This window comes from Dermacentor variabilis, chromosome 5, assembly GCF_050947875.1.
Source record: "Dermacentor variabilis isolate Ectoservices chromosome 5, ASM5094787v1, whole genome shotgun sequence".
In the NCBI taxonomy this organism is placed as follows: Eukaryota; Metazoa; Arthropoda; class Arachnida; order Ixodida; family Ixodidae; genus Dermacentor; species Dermacentor variabilis.
Genome location: NC_134572.1, coordinates 105,487,712 through 105,505,827, shown reverse-complemented (window position 1 = coordinate 105,505,827; position 18,116 = coordinate 105,487,712).

The following is an 18,116-nucleotide window of genomic DNA, read 5'->3' as shown; positions in this document are numbered from 1 at the left end:
CGGCGGATCCGGATCATGAGACGGAATTAATCACAAGAATAAGAATGGGCTGGGGTGCGTTTGGCAGGCATTCTCAGATCATGAGCAGCAGGTTGCCATTATCCCTGAAGAGAAAAGTATATAATAGCTGCGTCTTACCAGTACTCACCTACGGGGCAGAAACCTGGAGGCTTACGAAAAGGGTTCTACTCAAATTGAGGACGACGCAACGAGCTATGGAAAGAAGAATGATAGGTGTAACGTTAAGGGATAAGACAAGAGCAGATTGGGTGAGGGAACAAACGCGAGTTAATGACATCTTAGTTGAAATCAAGAAAAAGAAATGGGCATGGGCAGGACATGTAATGAGGAGGGAAGATAACGGATTGTCATTAAGGGTTACGGACCGGATCCCAAGGGAAGGGAAGCGTAGCAGGGGGCGGCAGAAAGTTAGGGGGGCGGATGAGATTAAGAAGTTTGCAGGCACGGCATGGCCACAATTAGTACATGACCGAGGTTGTTGGAGAAGTATGGGAGAGGCCTTTGCCCTGCAATGGGCGTAAACAGTCTGATGATGATGATGATGATGATGATGATGATGATGATGATGATGATGATGATGATGATGATGATGATGATGATGATGATGATGATGAGAACGCTAACCAAATTGGCGGCAGAGGCTTAGATCTGATTCGCGGAGCTCGTGCAATAATTTTATTAGTTGTGACATAACTTTCCTGCGTTCTTCTTAGGTGTTACGGACGATTGTTACTGCTTTCAAGAAATTGATTCAGCTTTTATTCTATGCACTTAACCATTTCGGCTAATCGTTGTCGATTTACCGAGTTAAGATTGTTTCGTTATTTCTGGTTTACCACGCCTGACGGTTTCGCAGTGTGAAGTACTTAACAGCTTCAACTTGACAGCATTTACAGGTTCGCTTCGTGGACTAGCATGAATTTTCGGAATGCGAAGTTGTCCAAGAAGCAGCACTGCTTAACATTTTTTTTTCAGAGATTGCGCATGCGCGATCTACTATACTATAGCCATAGTACATGATAAACACAACCAGAAAAACCAATCGGCACTGCAGGCATTCCGAGTGTACAGTCAACTGATTTTTTAACAGTACCGTGCGAGTGTCGACTGGCCGGCAGGTCAGCGCATGCGCACCAAGTTCACAGGAAGCGCAAAATTCGTCTGCTGGGCTCTTCCACCAGCACGACACAGCCCCTGACACGATTAACTCGGTGCAAGCCACCGTGGTGCAAGCTCCCCGGTTTATCGGATATAACGGCTTCCAGTGAACTTGGTGAGCATGCGCTACTGTGGCTGATCTTGTCGCTTCGCACGCTTAGAAGGCGCTGACGGGCTGGCCAGACGCCGCTCGCGCGGTACTGTTAAAGAATCGGTAGACTGTAGTACGTGTTCACTCCGTGGAAGACGTTCACCCAATGCCGCCAGCTCGGCATACAACGCAAGACGATACCTCGTTGCCGTAAGTTTCATGAATACTGAACAATATGCAAGCTTGGGACATCTAATTTGTCAGCCGCGTTCCCACGTTGTTATTGTTGCGGGTCCAATCAAGACAGTTTGGAAAACGTTTTCGTAGACATGGAATATGTGCGGGCCCTTTTGCTATGAGCGCTTTTGTTTCACGACTCTTCTTCGGTGTTCTGTTTATATGAAGTCGCTGTTCTGTGAGTCTATAGGAGTTATCGTGTCTCGCACATCGACTGAAGCCTGTTGGTTATTCCACCAAATCGGCAGCTACGTCAGTTCTTTACTGCCCTTGCTGCGCCTGATTCTTCAAAACCGCCATAGGTTGTGTTTCACTATTATATTTGATGACTGAAGCATCTCCCACTTAAACTTCATTGTATCTGCATTCGTATAGACTTTCTTAGACTCCGAAGCATTAGACTTTTTGTGAAATTCTGCTGTGTTGTTCTGATTTCATGTTTACTTTAGGCCGTGTATATGAAAGGAGTAAATATTTAGAGTATTTACACGCAGTGCATCTTAAATTTTGCTCGTGAAAATGAATTAGCAAAAAGCTTGAAATTGCAACTTTTATTTAAAGAACCGGAAAACTAATTCTTGTCTACGCAGTTTAGGGACCGTGTGGGCTCCCGTGAGATACTGCTGATAAGGTGAGTTCAAGCGTTGACTTTAAACTGATCCGTGCTAGGCGTTTATCGAGAATGACCCGCTGGTTTCATATAAGGAATGCCAAGTAAATGTCTGGCGCTGTGATTGCTCATCAATCGTGGCCGTTTTGGCTATGACACAACATCTTGTACAACGTTTCGTACAACAGTGCCCGCCTTATAAAAGCTTGTATTTTAGGCAAAGCAGATCTTCTTTTTTTATATATAAAAGGCTATAAGCGCAGAAAACGTGGCATTTTTGGTGACGAGTTCCTAGGCAAGGCGGACATACCTTGCCGATAATAACGTTAGCTTCATGAGACTAAATAAAAAAAATAATAATTACCGCTTTTTTTTTTTGGCGCCTTAGGGGCAGCGAAATTAAAGACACGAACATTTTAAAGCACCCTGATCTTTCAAAAATGTTGATAGGCACACCTAATTCGAGATATTTATCATCTAAATTCCTGGCAATGTGGAAACCGGGCGCCAAAGGAGTGCAAAAATGCGGCCGCGCTATCATATCAGGCCGAAATGCCCAGTGACAACAAGCGCATAGGAGATGAAAAGCAAATGGGTTGGTCAATCGCGGCAGCTACTGATACGTAAGTATTCGCCTAGCAAGAATGTGCAGCTTTGCGTCGGGTCAGGAGTTGTCACGTCATGTTTCCATTCAAACTTCATCCCAGGCTTCTTTGCACCCTTAAGCGAAACTACACCATTTATGCCATATCTTGCACCACAATGAAAATCGTCATCTATCTGGTCCGGATTTCCTTTCTTTAATGCTACGAGCCCATCACTTCCAAGTCACGAATGGCATGCGTGTTGTCAGCCCGACAGAGCATTCTCGACAGGAAAGTAGTGAGCGTAGCGTTTTCAAGAAAGGAAACGCAAGCAAGGGAGATGACAATCATCGTTGTGTGGCAATTATACACACCAAAGGGTGTACATTTAAAAGTGTACGGAGCATTGTTGTCTCAAACGCAGCGGGATGCGTTCAGTCTCGATATTGCCTCGATTGAGGTTTGCAATTTGATATTAAATACCTCGAATTAGTGGATACTTCCAAGGTCTTCAAAAGATAGGTGTGCATGAAGATGTCACTGCCTCGAAATTTGGCGTTTAGACCACTGCTCCCAAGGCGCTTACAAATATATGGATAATTAATGAATTTTGTTAATTCCCCTTCTGAAGATGACGTCATTAGCGGCAAAGAAGATGCGCCTCACATTGGAACTCGTCAGCAAGAGCGCCACGTTCTGTGCACTTATTACTGCTTTATAAAAAATCTCTTATTATCTAAAACAAACACACTAAGCTGGTTTAAAAGCCATAGTAGTGGTGGACGCAGATGCTACCGAACATTTCCGTCTAGCAATCTCATGCATACCAATGCATTATCTTTTTTGTCGGAGACTCCAAGAACTGGCGAAGCGAGACAGCAACAGTGCCCAGCCTCTGTGCTTGCCTTCGGCGTTCGTTCATCATGGCCTCATGGCTTTGTCGGCAGCTGCTGCGTCATCTTCCCATGGTGCCTAAGCAGGCAGAGCCAGCAGATCACGACTGGGGTCAAAATTGAGTGCGCTTTTTTTTTAACAGGTGTATAAGCAGAAAGAAAAAATCTTGTCAATAGCGCAAACCGTTCGGATTGAGTGTGCGCATCTCACTAATAGAACTTGTAGGATCCGATCAACGAAAAGAGAGACCCTCGAAAGGCTAAATCAATTCAGCGGCTAGCTCCGATTAGGAGGCTATATGTCGTGTTTTGGTACGATGTCTTCGTGTTATTGTGTTTTTTATTGTGTGTGTGTGTTTGTGTGTGTTTGTGTGTGCGCGTGTCATGTTGTGCATTACTGTAGGAGAAATTTGGGGTGTAAACGTCTTTACGGTTTCTTGAAAAAATTCCGGCAGAACCCACCTCTTGATGACGGTCGACATTAATACGAATGGCATTAGCGCAGTGTAGCAACGCACCGTATTGCTGAAGCCACATTTATTCAGAATCAGTTGTAATCGCTCAGAGATTTTCATTGCTTTGGCTAAATGCTGCATACACTGTCTACGGCCCACTTTGGTACGACATTCACTTACTAGGGTTGTGGCTGGGAGTGGCCTTCAGGAAAGCTTATTCTGCACTAATTGGAATAGCTGATAGTGATGTTTGCAAGTGATGTTTGCAAGTGATGTTTGCGGATGCGAGGAGAACATTGACCACTTATTGTGAGAATTTCCTCAAGTTGAAGCACAAAGACAATCTTTGTTCAACACATTGATGAAACTAGATGATCGTCGTCTACGTGAAGAGACAGTACTAGTACACCGATAACCGGCTCAGAAGGCAGTGAAGGCACTTTTGTGCTTTCTGAGATCATGTGGTTTGTACGAGCGGCTTTGAGTCAAGTACTGTCCGTGCACGTTTCTGTACCACCTCCTTCTAATTTTTCTCTTTTCGCTTCTCCCTTTCCCCAGCGTAGGGTAGCCAACCGGATTCTTGACTGGTTAGCATTCCTGCCTTCCTTATCTCTTCCGCGCTCTGTCTCTTTCGCTCACTAGGGCTTACCATGATGGTATGACGTTGATGAAATGACGATGACAAAATGATGTGCGGCGATGAACACGGTGGTGTGACAATGACGGCATGGACACCATCGAAATGCAACAGCATGAATACGATTGAAGGATGACTAAGGAATGGCGTCGATTGAACGACGGAGGTAGTATGACGAGGATGGTGGGATGTCGATGTGATGATTCTGAAATGATGAATGTTGTATGGCAGAGACAGTGTGACGACGACAGTATGCACGACGTAAATGGGATGCCGACTACTGTATGATGACGATGCATCGACGGGGACAGTATGAGGACAGCAGGTAGGCAACTAAATGACTACAAATGGGTGGCCACAACTGTATGACGACGACACCATGCAAAAATGCATTCACAATGGCGGCACAGTTAGGATACAACTATCAAGAAGGAATGACTTAGCTAGAACGATGAAGGCGATTCGCCAGCAATGGTATACTGACGAAAATGAAATGAACTTACATTACTTCTAGACTTCCAGGAACCTCAGGTGTTCAGTGTAATCCGGAGTTTCCACTATATGATGACCTTCATAAACAAATTAGGCAAGTGTTCTCGAAGACAAAAGGAAAAATATAATCAACATCCATGTATTGTCCATCTCTCCGAAGCTCACAAATTTCGCTTACTTGCTCTTCACTCCAGACACTAGCACCAAGTTTTCCTCTAGTTTAATAAGTATGCATCTCTACAATCCTGGCGTGATGTTCCAGCACCAAAGTAAAATAAATACAAAATTGCGTCACACCGAAAGCAGCGCGCAAGACTCCTCAACGGTGAAATTGTGTCCGCACGAATGCGCCTGCGCTTGTTCCTCGCATCGACCGAGAAAGTTGTGCCGCCGTCATTGCCAGATCTTCATCTCCAACAGCGGGGAAAGGCAGTCTGGCGGAAAGCGCGAACGCCGCGCTCAGGCTTGCGCGCCCTGGGTGCTGAGCATTAGTCCTGTTCTCTCCCCGTCTGGAAGCGTTTTCTAAGCGCACTGCTGGATTGTGTTGTCTGGCGCACCGTTCGCGGGACGAAGTGTTCCCGGTCTTATAGCCGTTTCGGCGGAACTACTTCTCCCATTGCTTCTGCTTCTGCTTTACTCCCCCTTGTTATGGCTGCTCGTGTTCACCTCGTCCTTTGCAGAGCACAGCGGAAGCTTATCAACGCGCCTCATTGCATCGAACGCCCACGGTATAACCTGCTCCTTGCCTTTTGCGCGCAGTTTGGTTCACGTAGACAGCGCGCTAGTTGGCACCGTGCGTGCTTGTTGTTAGGTCGCACGAACGGTGCTCTGATGGGTGACGTCCAACATGGTTGCACGTGTACTTCTCGTTCGTCACTTGCGGTAGTAGTTAGCGGCTCGGTAGAAATACAGGGCTTCTATATTTTTTACGCACACGCCCTTCAGAAGTGCGCCGAACGGGAACGCAGCCATGGATGCTTTATGTTCTTGGATGTTTTCTCCTAGCCTACTCAAGCTCAGTTCTGAATTTCAGCAGGATGCGTCTGACATCTTCAGGGCTCACGCATGTGCTCAGCACCGTGTAAATTCGTTAATTTATTTATCGCTTAGTTCACCCTACCCTAATTTATTTTTCACATTGCCCTAGACACCAACTATGCAAAACACAACGTACTGATGAAGGCAGGGGGGCACTATAGGGAACATTCGTTATAGGTTCTTGTTTCTTTGAGACGGGAACAAGTTAACTGAAAGTCTCATTTACGCACTAGCTATACTTTTATTATACACCCGAATTTTTTTGAAGAGTGTACCGCAAGCTTGTCAGCGTTGTTTTGGCTGTAGATCATAGAGTGCCTTAATACACGCGCACTGTGAATCTCACCCCACTACCGCCCGGCTATAGTGGAAGCTGCCGGAATGACTGGAATATGCAAACTTGGTGCCAGAGAACAAAACTTTGGGAGGCTGTTCTTCAACATATGTAAGCTCAAGAGAATGCAAACTCGGAATGATGCACACGCTTACTCATGTTCATGCGTCTTTGATGCCGCAGACGTGGTGACGAAATCGCTACGGTATAACGCCTTACTTTTACTACCACCGGTTTGTGCCTTGTCCTTTTTTGCCTGCTCTAATCGTGAATTTATATCAACTGTCTAAATTCTCTTCTACTACAAGAAGCAATGAAATGCAGGAAGCTTAACCACGCCTGCATCCACTTCGCTACCGTACGCGTGGGAAAGTGCAACAGCGGGAGGAATGAAGTAGAGAAAGAGTCATTTGTACGTGCACCCATAGGTTAAGTTGTATAGAGTGCACATTGTCAACAGGCGCTCGTCTGGCCCGGTTGTCTTCAAGAAGTGCATTAGCACTTTGGTGGCCTTTTGCGCATTGGAGGACCGGGGCGAAGGTCCCAGAATCTTTGTTTCCGAGTACGGTGTGTTTGTTGTCTAAGCGGCTGAGATTGGTACTCAAACGAAATTGTTCATAGTCGGTGGGCGGACTGTTCTGAGTACCTTGATAGCCCTGCCAAGAGAATGGTAATGATTTGAACACTGCATCGGGGCAACATAGATTTGAAAAACAAAAAAGCAGGCCATGGGGGGGGGGGAAGGTTGTTTTACGAAGGAGCACGTTGTCAAACACGCACCCCCACAGACACGCGCGCACACACGCACACACACACACGCACACGCACACGCACACACACGCACGCGCGTTTTCAGCATAGCGAACTATGGTAGATTGATTCTGATGGTTGGTCCATGGCCTCCGAGATTTTCTCTCGCTTGCAGGTTTTTCTTCGACAGTCCCAATCCCACGGAGAGAGCGTAATTTCAGACGTAGGCGTGTCCAGCTCCTCCTTCGCACCGCAGCTCTCTCATCCGAGAGCTGTTCATGGATCCGGGAGTTTTAATACTGTTGATACGGCTTGCATTATGCGAGAAAAGAATGTTTTTGCTCTGCTAATGATCGTTTAATTATTTGTAAATGACAGCTCAAGGTGTGCTAGGGGCAAAAGTGCATCCTGGCGCCTATTTACTCTCAAATGTGTATAGCGTTTTTCTCCAGACATGCTCCCGCTTCATTCACCTGAGTATGTAGAAGTGGAATGTCTCTGCTAAAGAATGCCGTGTGCTGCAAACGCGCAATACTTCGAAATTTAAGGAATATATAGATATGGCTGTCATTTTCCGAGCCAGTTTCAAAGCTGACTCACCAAAGTAGCCAGTTTCAAAGCGGCCTCGCCTCCTGATGTTGGCGCTTGCTTTGGCCTGTGCATTTCGCTCTGGTTATAGTGCTTGAAGCAAAGCGTTACATGACCCACCCACAGGAACCTGTCACAATCGCCAGTGTATTTAGCTATGGAATGGTGCACGTTCAGAACCCCAAGTGGTCATACAGCAATTATATGGACACGCCAGGAGGTGACATCGGCATTTCCTCTCATTTGCACTGAAAAAAAAGCGTAAACGCTCAGTTTAAGCAGTATGCACGCGTTACAAAGAAGGAAGCTCGATCGCGCACTGAAAGGGAGCGCTAACTGAACCTACGAAACGCGACGTTGGCCATCGATCATGCTCGCTTCTGGGGATGTCGCCCACGCCGCCGGATCTGGTGACACCTGACCCTCTAACCTCCTTGAGGAGAGTCAGCCACCGTCAGACACTGCGGCGCCGGTGGTGAAAGTGAAAGCATAAGCTAGGCTCGCAGAGGGCACAGTGCTCGGCGCTCACCTGCGAGGCTTTCCACGTTTCCCTTGTAAACTTCCTCCGCTCTACTTCACTGGGCCTTAATGTTGGCCTTAAATAAAGTTTTTTTCCTTCCTTCCTTCTGTCGTGCCCCAGAGGTGCGAAGAGCGGACACACACACTTTTAGAAGTGAAGCGAGAAGCACCCGGCAGGGAGGGGGTGGGAGCAGTGTGCTTACGTCTAGTCCGAGCGTCGCCGGCGCTGCGACGGCTGCGGGTGGGAGCTACGGGCGCAAACGTAAAGTGTGCGTGCGTGTGTATGTGTATATGTGGAGGGGGATAGAGAAGTTTCTCTTTTCTCTAGATATAGTGGTTTGGAGTGTGGTGCGCGCCGCTTGGATAAACTTCTAACGTTGCTAGCGTCGCAATGATTTTAGCAACGGCTTCTTTTTAAATATTGTATAGTAAAAAATTACCAGAATTCACTCGCAACATTTTTTTTTCTTAAGGCTCAATCGGACTTAGACTCGCCGAAATTTGACTCGCCAGAATTTTACTCAGCCACACTCGCACTTCCGGGTCACTCTATGTAGTTTAGGTGTCTCTGAGTGAGTCGGCTCATGGGCAAGTTTGCCAACCAATGCCGTACCCACTCCCGACTCCCCTTTGCGCTCAGTGATTTCGCCGCGAGATCGCAGTAAAAAGAAACCCAAGTGAGTATAAGGCACCACCTCCAGAATTTCTATCTCGAGATGGCATCGAATTAGATGGCCGGTGGGACCCTGTGACAATTTTTCCGGTGCCGATGGGGATTGTAACGAGTGGGTTCATTCCAGGACCGAATAGCCTAACGGCAAATACTATTTGGTTTTGCTAAGCTTCCGGAAACACCTGCAGCCGCAAATGACACGACTTACTTGCGTAGACAAAGATGATAAAACAAATATAAATACAATAACATAAGCCACGAGTCGGTGTGGCGAGTCTAAATGCTTTCACATCTTTCAGAGATGCTAACCTTCATTGCCAATTGACCTACGGAGGTGATTATAGAGACGCCCCCAGTCGCTTTAACGTTGAAATGGGCTTGTTATAACACATAAAGCAGCCTTTCTTTAGTTTGTCCACCTCATCAATATCTGTGCACGATCGAAGAATAAGGTGATGTGTCACGAAATGAGGGTCTCAGAATTCACCGACCACAATTAGCCGTATTTTCACACACGTATCTCTTGAGCAAAGAATGTTATCAGAGCACCTCTATTATTTCCCACATCAGAATATTTTACGCTGCAAAGAAGCGGATAAGAATACGCTAATTGAATACTAACACGGTCGAAAATACAGGGTGTTTCAGCGAACACTTTCAAACTTGTTTAAAAGTTGCCTGTAGCATATAGCTCTATTCTAAATTAGGAGCCGGTCTACTCAAAGCGGCGGACACTACTTGGACAAAAAATTGAAATGCAAAATGGAATAATTACCAAGAACTCACGAATTACCTTTTTAGCTATTTATCTTATGATCCAGATTGCCATTTACAAATTCTAACAGTGAACTTCGCAAGGCGGATCCACTTTGAGCGAATTTTCAGGATGACACCTGCTTCGAGATATAACTTCCCGAACTTTGCGGAGAAATGCATTCGCGTTCCAGTTACTTGTGTGCTTCAGTGCATAAAACGACGTTTTCTTAACAAATTAACTGGAACGCCAGTGCATTTCTCCGCAAAGTTCGGGAATTTATATCTCGAAACTGGTCTCATCTTGAAAATTCGTTCCAAGCGGATCCGCCTTGCGACCTCCACGGCTAGAATTTGTAAATTGCAATATGGGCCATACTGTAATTAGTTAAAACCTAATTAGTGAATTTTTATTAATTCATCGATTTTGTATATTCATATCCATATCCTCTTTCACCTTGGCTGTGGCAGTGTTCCACAAAATGTAAAAAAGAAAGCAGTGGCCGCCCTCAGATCTCGCCCCGTTTTGCCTTTTACCGCGGCGTCCTCTGGCGCCGTAAACCTCGGCTGACAGGGCCATCACAGGTAGCCAGGCGTCCGTGCCGCATTACACCTCTTTGCTGGGGAGCGCCGCGAATGAGGCGGCCGGAGCAATACCATCCGGCGCGTGCAAGTCTCGGAGGCCATGGTTGGTCACACGTTGCCTAACCCGAAATTCTCAGCAGAGTTAGCGCAGCACTTCATTCTTATCACAACGGCGGCGGCCAAGTTTTCTTAAGAGAGGAGAGCAGCTTATCCTCGAAGCTAAGTTCTATGGTTCCTACAAAAAAAAAACGGAGTGGTTATTTTGTGGTTTCACGAATCAGACGACCGCAAAGAAGCGCATATATGGCAAGACCGTAACTTTTATGCACTAGCAAATATTTTTAACTATCATGCGATATTTCTGAACCATAATTTTTGCCAACTTATCTATATGGAAGCTTATCATTCGCAGGTATCTGTCGTGCGCACTTAGTTTAAACAATGATGTCGTGTTTTTATGCATAGTAACTGTAACAAAAAGAAAATGTATCGCCGCAAGATATTTGTGTTTATATTTTCTTGGCTATATAAACTTTTAAAATTAAAACGGGCGTTGATGGGCTACTTAGTTATTACTGTGCATCACATAATCGGGAAATCACGAATTATGCTGGCCGCTCAACGTGCTACTAACAACACAGATTTCGCTGAAGTGCCTGAATGCTTCAGTTTGCTCTTTCCCGTGTTCTGTTGGCATTTATTCATTTATTCTTATAGGCCCTATGATGTTTGAAACCTATAGATAACATATTGTTTGGTGCCGTACATGCTAACTTTCCGAGACATTGCTTGATAGCCATAGTTTACTGAACATTGTCTTATAGCATCTCTTCCGGCACATTTGTTTCTTTCTTTTTTTATAATGCAGGTCAACACACCGCAGTATGTGCTACACCACAGCGGCTAGTGGGCGAACCAACACATCCAGCCAACTGCACGCGACCCGTGGCAGATCTGATGCCCCGCATTAGATCTGCCACGGCCACTTTGCGCTGCGACCGGGCCGCATCGCAATGCCCTATCTGTTGCCGAGACAGCACAAACGTAGGAACGGAGATACATATGGGGCGTCACCGTCAAACGCTGCACAGACGCCGCCTGTGGGGACCCACAATGCGCGCAACCGGAAATTGCGATCAGGGCCGCCCGTCTACAGAGGGCTCTGTCAGCAGTCCTCGACGGGGAAACGGAAGCGCAAAAGCACCCGCTGTCGCCAGGCGTACGATGACTGTGCGAAAACTGTTCCCCTGCGAGCGCACTCAACGTGTTACGCGGCCGTTCCCTCGCGAAGGCGCTAACCAATCGTTGGAGGGAGCGAGCTATATACTTTCTCTGGCGCGAAGTACCGAAACGTTCGTCGTAAAGCAACGATGATTACCGGTAAAAAGTGACGGCAGTCGGACGACATTTGAAAGGGACTTCAAAAAAAAAAGCTAAGGAAGCACCTAAGTGTGCCTGATAGTAAAATGTGTGAATATGCGGCAGACCAATGCTCTTTCGTCAGAATATGTACGGGAACCGTGCATGAAATTTTATTTTGAAATACTAATTCGTGGCAACAGCTCACAATACTTTATTGATAGACAGGCAAAGATTGCAGGGTCTGGCAATTCTGATGGAAAATAATTGTCCAGAATGTGAAGCATCCCATTTTATTGTAAAGGCGCTTCAGTATTTGAAATACCCTCATTTCTCATTTTTCGGCAGCCCCTTTTGTGATTCATGGCGCTTTAAGATTTATTGGCACTAAACCAGAAAACCTTTTTATGTGAAAAAGCGCGCCACAAATCTAATTAGCGATTACTATGGTTGTGCCAACACATGTAGAATCATTGTTTTTTTTTTGCCATGCAAGTTGATTTGGTTGCGAAGAACAGGCCGCAACAACAAATTCTCGAACTACCAGTGGAAGAAAAGGAAAACACTATAATCCGCTTCCCTATAGTAGGGGCTTGTATGTAGGAAGATGAAACAGGTAATTTCATATTAGTATTGGCAGGCGTTTAACAGGTCGACGTTATCGTGAGCACTGCCGTCAAGGGGGATACGCAATGAAAACTCTGTAGTGACTCCTAAGTTAGATATTAGCCAAATTAGCAACAATACTAAATAACGAACTATTTTCCTTCAGTTAGCTCTGCGCACGGAGCCCGGAGTTTTCTAGCATCATTACGCGCGAAAAGGGTGTGAATGGCGTTAGCCGCCTCCCGCCATTACAAAAACATCGTTTAATGGAGTACTGCTGTTATAGCGGAGCGGAGAATTAGGTCGTTAAATTGACGAAGACCCCGCACGAAAGTGTTAAACGTTTAATTTCCCTCTGAAAGTGAGATAGACCCATAAGGGTGTCTGAAGTTAGCTGACACGCACCAGGAATAGAAGTTGTCCATTTGTTTGATGTTGTTCTGCGATTCCCGTGCCTTACCCCGCTTCCAGCTTCAGCACACACTCGATCGTAGAACCGTGGCTAGGCTGATGGGAGTCTGCCTTGAGCCCTAACGACTGAGCTCGTTCGTCTGAGGCGCCAATGTTGCTTCAAGAGACAGGCATTTGTAGAGAGCTTTGGCGCATGAGAATCCCAAAAGCCAAGAAGAATCGTTTATTAGGATTAGTATTGGCAGGTAGAGGCGCCTACTACATCTTGGTGTGCGCGTGTGCCTTGTTGACAGGACGGATCAACTTTCTTGCACAAGCTCCACCTTGCAAGTCAGGGAAGATCGCTGGCGTTCGAGAAGAAGGGCGGAGAAAATGTAATTCGGCTTTCGTCCGTTAAGAGGACGTTGGCGCTATACTCGCGCCGCTGAGAACCACGGTACCATTACGATTCCTTCTACCGAAAGTTTCCACGTAATGCCGTTCATCGCTGCTCGCTGACCTTTCTGTTCAAGCTCAGACTGCCTGGGTAAACAAAGAAAAATATCTACATAACCGCTATAAAATTCAGTAAATACAGAAAAGAATCCTAAACATTTGGGTTTGCCATCGCTTTTACATTGGTATTGCAAGAGAACCGTGTTCTTGGCAACTCAGGCAATGTTGCGCAAAGAATGTTTTGACATCGAAATTCCCAGACGGTTCGCAGGCTGTAACCAGGAATTTTTTTGCATAAAACATGAAAGGAAACAGTGAGAAAGCGATTACGTACATCAAAGAGAGAGAGAGACAAAGCAAGAACAGGAAAGTCAACTAGAAGAGCACTCGGTTTGCTACCCTACACTGGGGGTGGAGGAAAGGGGACTACAGAGAGGAAAAAGAGAGAGAGTAAGCACTGAATGTGTGTGGGAGGGACACTATACACAGGGGCACTCAATATTATGGTAAATGTGTAATAGAATATCGCGCGGGCTTGATGGGATCGGTTGGCGCAGGACAGGGGTAATTGGAGATCGCAGCGAGAGGCCTTCGTCCTGCAGTGGACATGAAATAGGCTGATCATGATGACTATTTACCTTTGTAGTCCATACATGTGTGCACTCAGGAAGACCCTACGGGCAGATTTAATTTTGGAGCACTCCACTCCAGCTTTCCTCCTCTAGATCGACAGCCTGACAGTAGTGCGCCGAATTTTTCGTACGAAAGCAACAATATATGCCCCATTAGAGGAAAATCCGTCGTACTCGGCGGCTTGGCCAAACGATGACACCAAGCAAGGCAGATGGCGCCAACACTAAAGACACGTTTAAAAATGCTCGGTTTCACGACAGATTTGTTAGCGAGGTTCCTGTAAACAAAGTAAATTATTGCCCTTGAGAAGAGAATATGGTAGATTTTGATCTGCATGGGAATCGAGCTCGGGCCTCCGGGTTTTGAGACGGACACGCTTCCCCGACGCCATGGTTCTGGTTGACTAAAGGTGTGCCTAGTCCTGGCACGATTGCACGCGTCACGTCGCAGACATCTGGCTGACGATACGTGTGGGCTAGTGCGTGCCTCGTTAGGCATGTGACGACGCAGCCAATGGGGACGTGTGGTATCACGGCATCAGTGCATAAAATTAATGCATAAAATAAAAAAGAAACATTAATGTGCCATTGAACGCCGCTGAGCGGCCTTTTTGGTTACGAACTCATCGAGGGAAAACGGGCACGTCGAGACGCTGAGCGCGTTTTCATTTCGCCAAACGAAGGCGCAGTTAGAATGAATGCGCTCATCAGCTTCCGAGGTGTACAAAATGTACAATGCTTTCGCTTTCCCACACGTAAGCTGCCTTAAGTGCGTCTGCCGTATTTCGTGGAGCGGGCCATAAGACGCGACCCGCGAACGGCAGAGACCAATGACAGTGGCCGCTCCATTGACATGGGTGGGGGAGACTGGTGTCATGTTATCGTACCTGCCTCAGCCGGACCGCTCCTTCCCTATTACCGTCTGCTCGCGCCAGCTCTCGTTCGCACTTGTTTCGAATGTCATGGCTGAGATTTCTTTTAAATCTGATTGTACGCGCAACGCGAATTGTGTAGTGCTTTCTGGAGGCCACGTGGCACCTGCGATTACACTGGAACTTTCGACGGATCATGTATAAAAGCCGACGCCCTTCACCCGCTGATCATTTTCGACTATCGCTGGCTCTACTACGTGTCTCTCTCCAATTCTTTGCCTCAATATATTGCGAAATGAAAACACGTGTGGAGCTGCGCTCAAATTTCGCATGAGGAAGAATCATGGGGGAGCTTTTTTAGGTGTTCTTACTCTTTGCGCCGCCGGCCATTTTGGGTACAATATTGCGGTCACGCCGACTACGACGGATTTCGCTCAATGGGGAATATGATGTTTTCGCATAAATAATACCTTTCTAGTATGTGATGACAGTGACAAAAACCTGTCTTTGTTAAACTAAATTGCATGCGCATCTAATGAAAACCCTTTGGTGACAGAAAAAGCCGACCACCCACGTTAACGCGATATAGGGAGATTTCTGTATTTGATAAGTCGGGCACTGTTTCCTTGTTCTGAGCATATAACTCACGTTAAAATTTATGAAATATATATATAAAGAACGGTCTTGAGAACTTCGACGAACCGATTTGATGGCCACCATTACACAAAAATAAAATAACGCTTGTTGGATCTTGGCACGATGCACCAGTGCAACGAACGGATCTAGAGGCTTTAGCCGTCTTTCGAGGAAGCAGTAAAAGTATGGTGCCCTAGTACAAACAGGGTGTCCCAGCTAATTTTAGCCAGATTTTAAGGATATGCTAATGTCACGTAGCTGGACAGAACCAAGCGACTGTTGTTTGTTTGTTGAATGCTAATATATGTTTTCATTCCGCCTAATTAGATAATTGTATGGTGTTCGGCTGCTAAGCAAGAAGTCGCGGCATCGAATTCCGGCCACCGCGGCCGCAGCTCGATGGGAGCGAAATGCGAAAACACCCGTGTGCTTAGGTGCACGCTAAAGAACCCTAGATGGTCGAAATTTCCGGAGTCCCCCGCTACGGCATGCCTCATAATCAGAAAGCTGTTTGGCTCTTAAAACATAATTTAATTAATTTTAATTTAGATAATTATTCCTAATTAGACATTCAACTTCTCAAATAATATAATTCGATGAAAACTGTCAATGAGAAAATTGTAGAGGGACATGAAAAATACCTGATCTAGCTTTTTGTTGCTCAATACGTGCTATATAAGTTTTCCCGAGCGTGAAAGAAGCCCGCAAATACGCGCAAAATAGACACGCGACTGCAGCCACTCGACGCACTTTGCGTGTATTCGGGGGCTTCTTTCATGCTCGGAAAAACACATGTGTCGAGCAACAGAAAGCTGTATCGGGAGTTTTTCATATTGCTCTACAGTTTTCTCATTGACACTTTTAACCTAATTACAGTATTTGAGAAGCTGAACAATTAAGGCTAATTACTCCATTAGGCGAAAGAAAAAAAAATGAGCATCTCCAAGCAACGACAAACAACGTTACCTTGGTCCCGCCCAGCTACGTGGCATTCGCATTTCTTTAAACTCTGGATAAAGTTAGCCGAGACAGCCTGTATGTGTACACACACGCACACATGCACACGCACGAGCACCCGTTAGTGTGCTATAACTTTCTTCGTTTTTAAAGACTACCGTACAGTTCTCCTTGAGCACTGCGATGTGTGCGTGTGTGTGTGTGTGCGTGGGTGAGAGAGGGAGAGAAGAGATGCGCGTGCGCTTGGTTGTCACGACGAATATAAGGAGACGAAGACAAAATTGAGTTAGAAATTACCACAAGAATGGGACCTGAAGTCTTTAACACATTGTTCGAGTGAAAGAGACCACCCACGTTTGGAAATGATGCGCGGATAGATTAACTGAGTCTAGCTGGCGTGCAAAGGGAACTCAGGAGCGCGAGTGGCAGCACGCAGTCTAGGCATTGTCTGGTAGTTGCAATCCACCAGAGATTTCCTCCTTCTAACACAGTCGCTGAATGACGTGCAGGGAGGAGTGGCCATGAGGGCCGATCGATTCTACCAAAGCGGCGCACTAGCACACAACTTCCTACATTGCGCCTGCCCAACAAGCGACGCTAAGTGGCGTCGCGTGTTTGAGGTGTTAGCCTGCCGTCGAGTGGCATGCAACACGAATGTATCGCCATGTTTCGCCATATAGGTGCGAACGTTCCTTCTCCGTCAAACTGTCGTGCGGACAGACTCTGCTGCTGCCTTAGTGCTATGAAGTGCTTATACTATTTGTTGGGAGTGTTCCACCTGCGGTTATTGTCGCTGGCAACTGTACACTTGTTGGCGCGAGTGTATAGCTCTTGCCCTAATAATGTATATGCATCTTAAATGCGAAACATTTCTGGGCGAAGATTTGCCACTTCCACTTTATCTATCTAGCTGCCTATGTCTTGGTGCTCCCATGGTCGTTTCGTTAACTTGGTAGGTACCAAAATGTGCATTGCCTGACAAGAGTCTATGTCGAACATAAATGATAGGTCGTGACATGAATATCATGATATGTGTGTGTAGGTTATGGAGCAGCCGCCTACGTCTTCGTGCTGTCATGGTTGTTTCGTTAACTTGGTAGGCTCCCCGCACACTGCTTCGCATAAGCTGATTCCCAAAGGGCGTGGGATCGGCTTGCTTCTTTTTTTTTATTTCTACCACGCACAGTGGTCGGCAATCCTATCACTGCGATGCTGCATATCCGTTTCGGTTATTGCGCGAGCACCGGGGATATTTTAAAAAAAAAAGTTATTTGGCCCAATATACGCCGCAACGTCATGTTATGACTATGGATCTCTTCTAAACTCATTCTAGGTGCAGGAACCCTCCTTACTTGAACGCACGTACGTTGTATCCCCATTCAATCTTAGCACTACAAAAATAAACGGACAAGCTACAAGGTGCCTCTTATTTCACAGTAAGTTTGTCCTCATTTTATTTCAAAATGTAATATTAGCTTAAAATCTTTTTCTCTTCTCAGTTGCCCTAACGGCAACGTTGATTTCTTGTAGGCTATTCTTGTGTGCCGGTGCTTTCATTTATTACTTAAAGGACTAGTCCTTCACTACAGAGCGGCGTATGGGTCCGACGAGAAACGCTACGTGCCCCAACATACGAAATTGAATTATTTCGTTCAAGAAAGGGTGCGGCAGAACATTGCGGGGCTCGTGAAACGGCAAGGCCCTACGGGTGACAGCGTAGCAGAATATTCTCGGTGATGCGAGCTATAAATGCAGCGTCAACTTAATACTTACGTAGAACGCTGACGAGA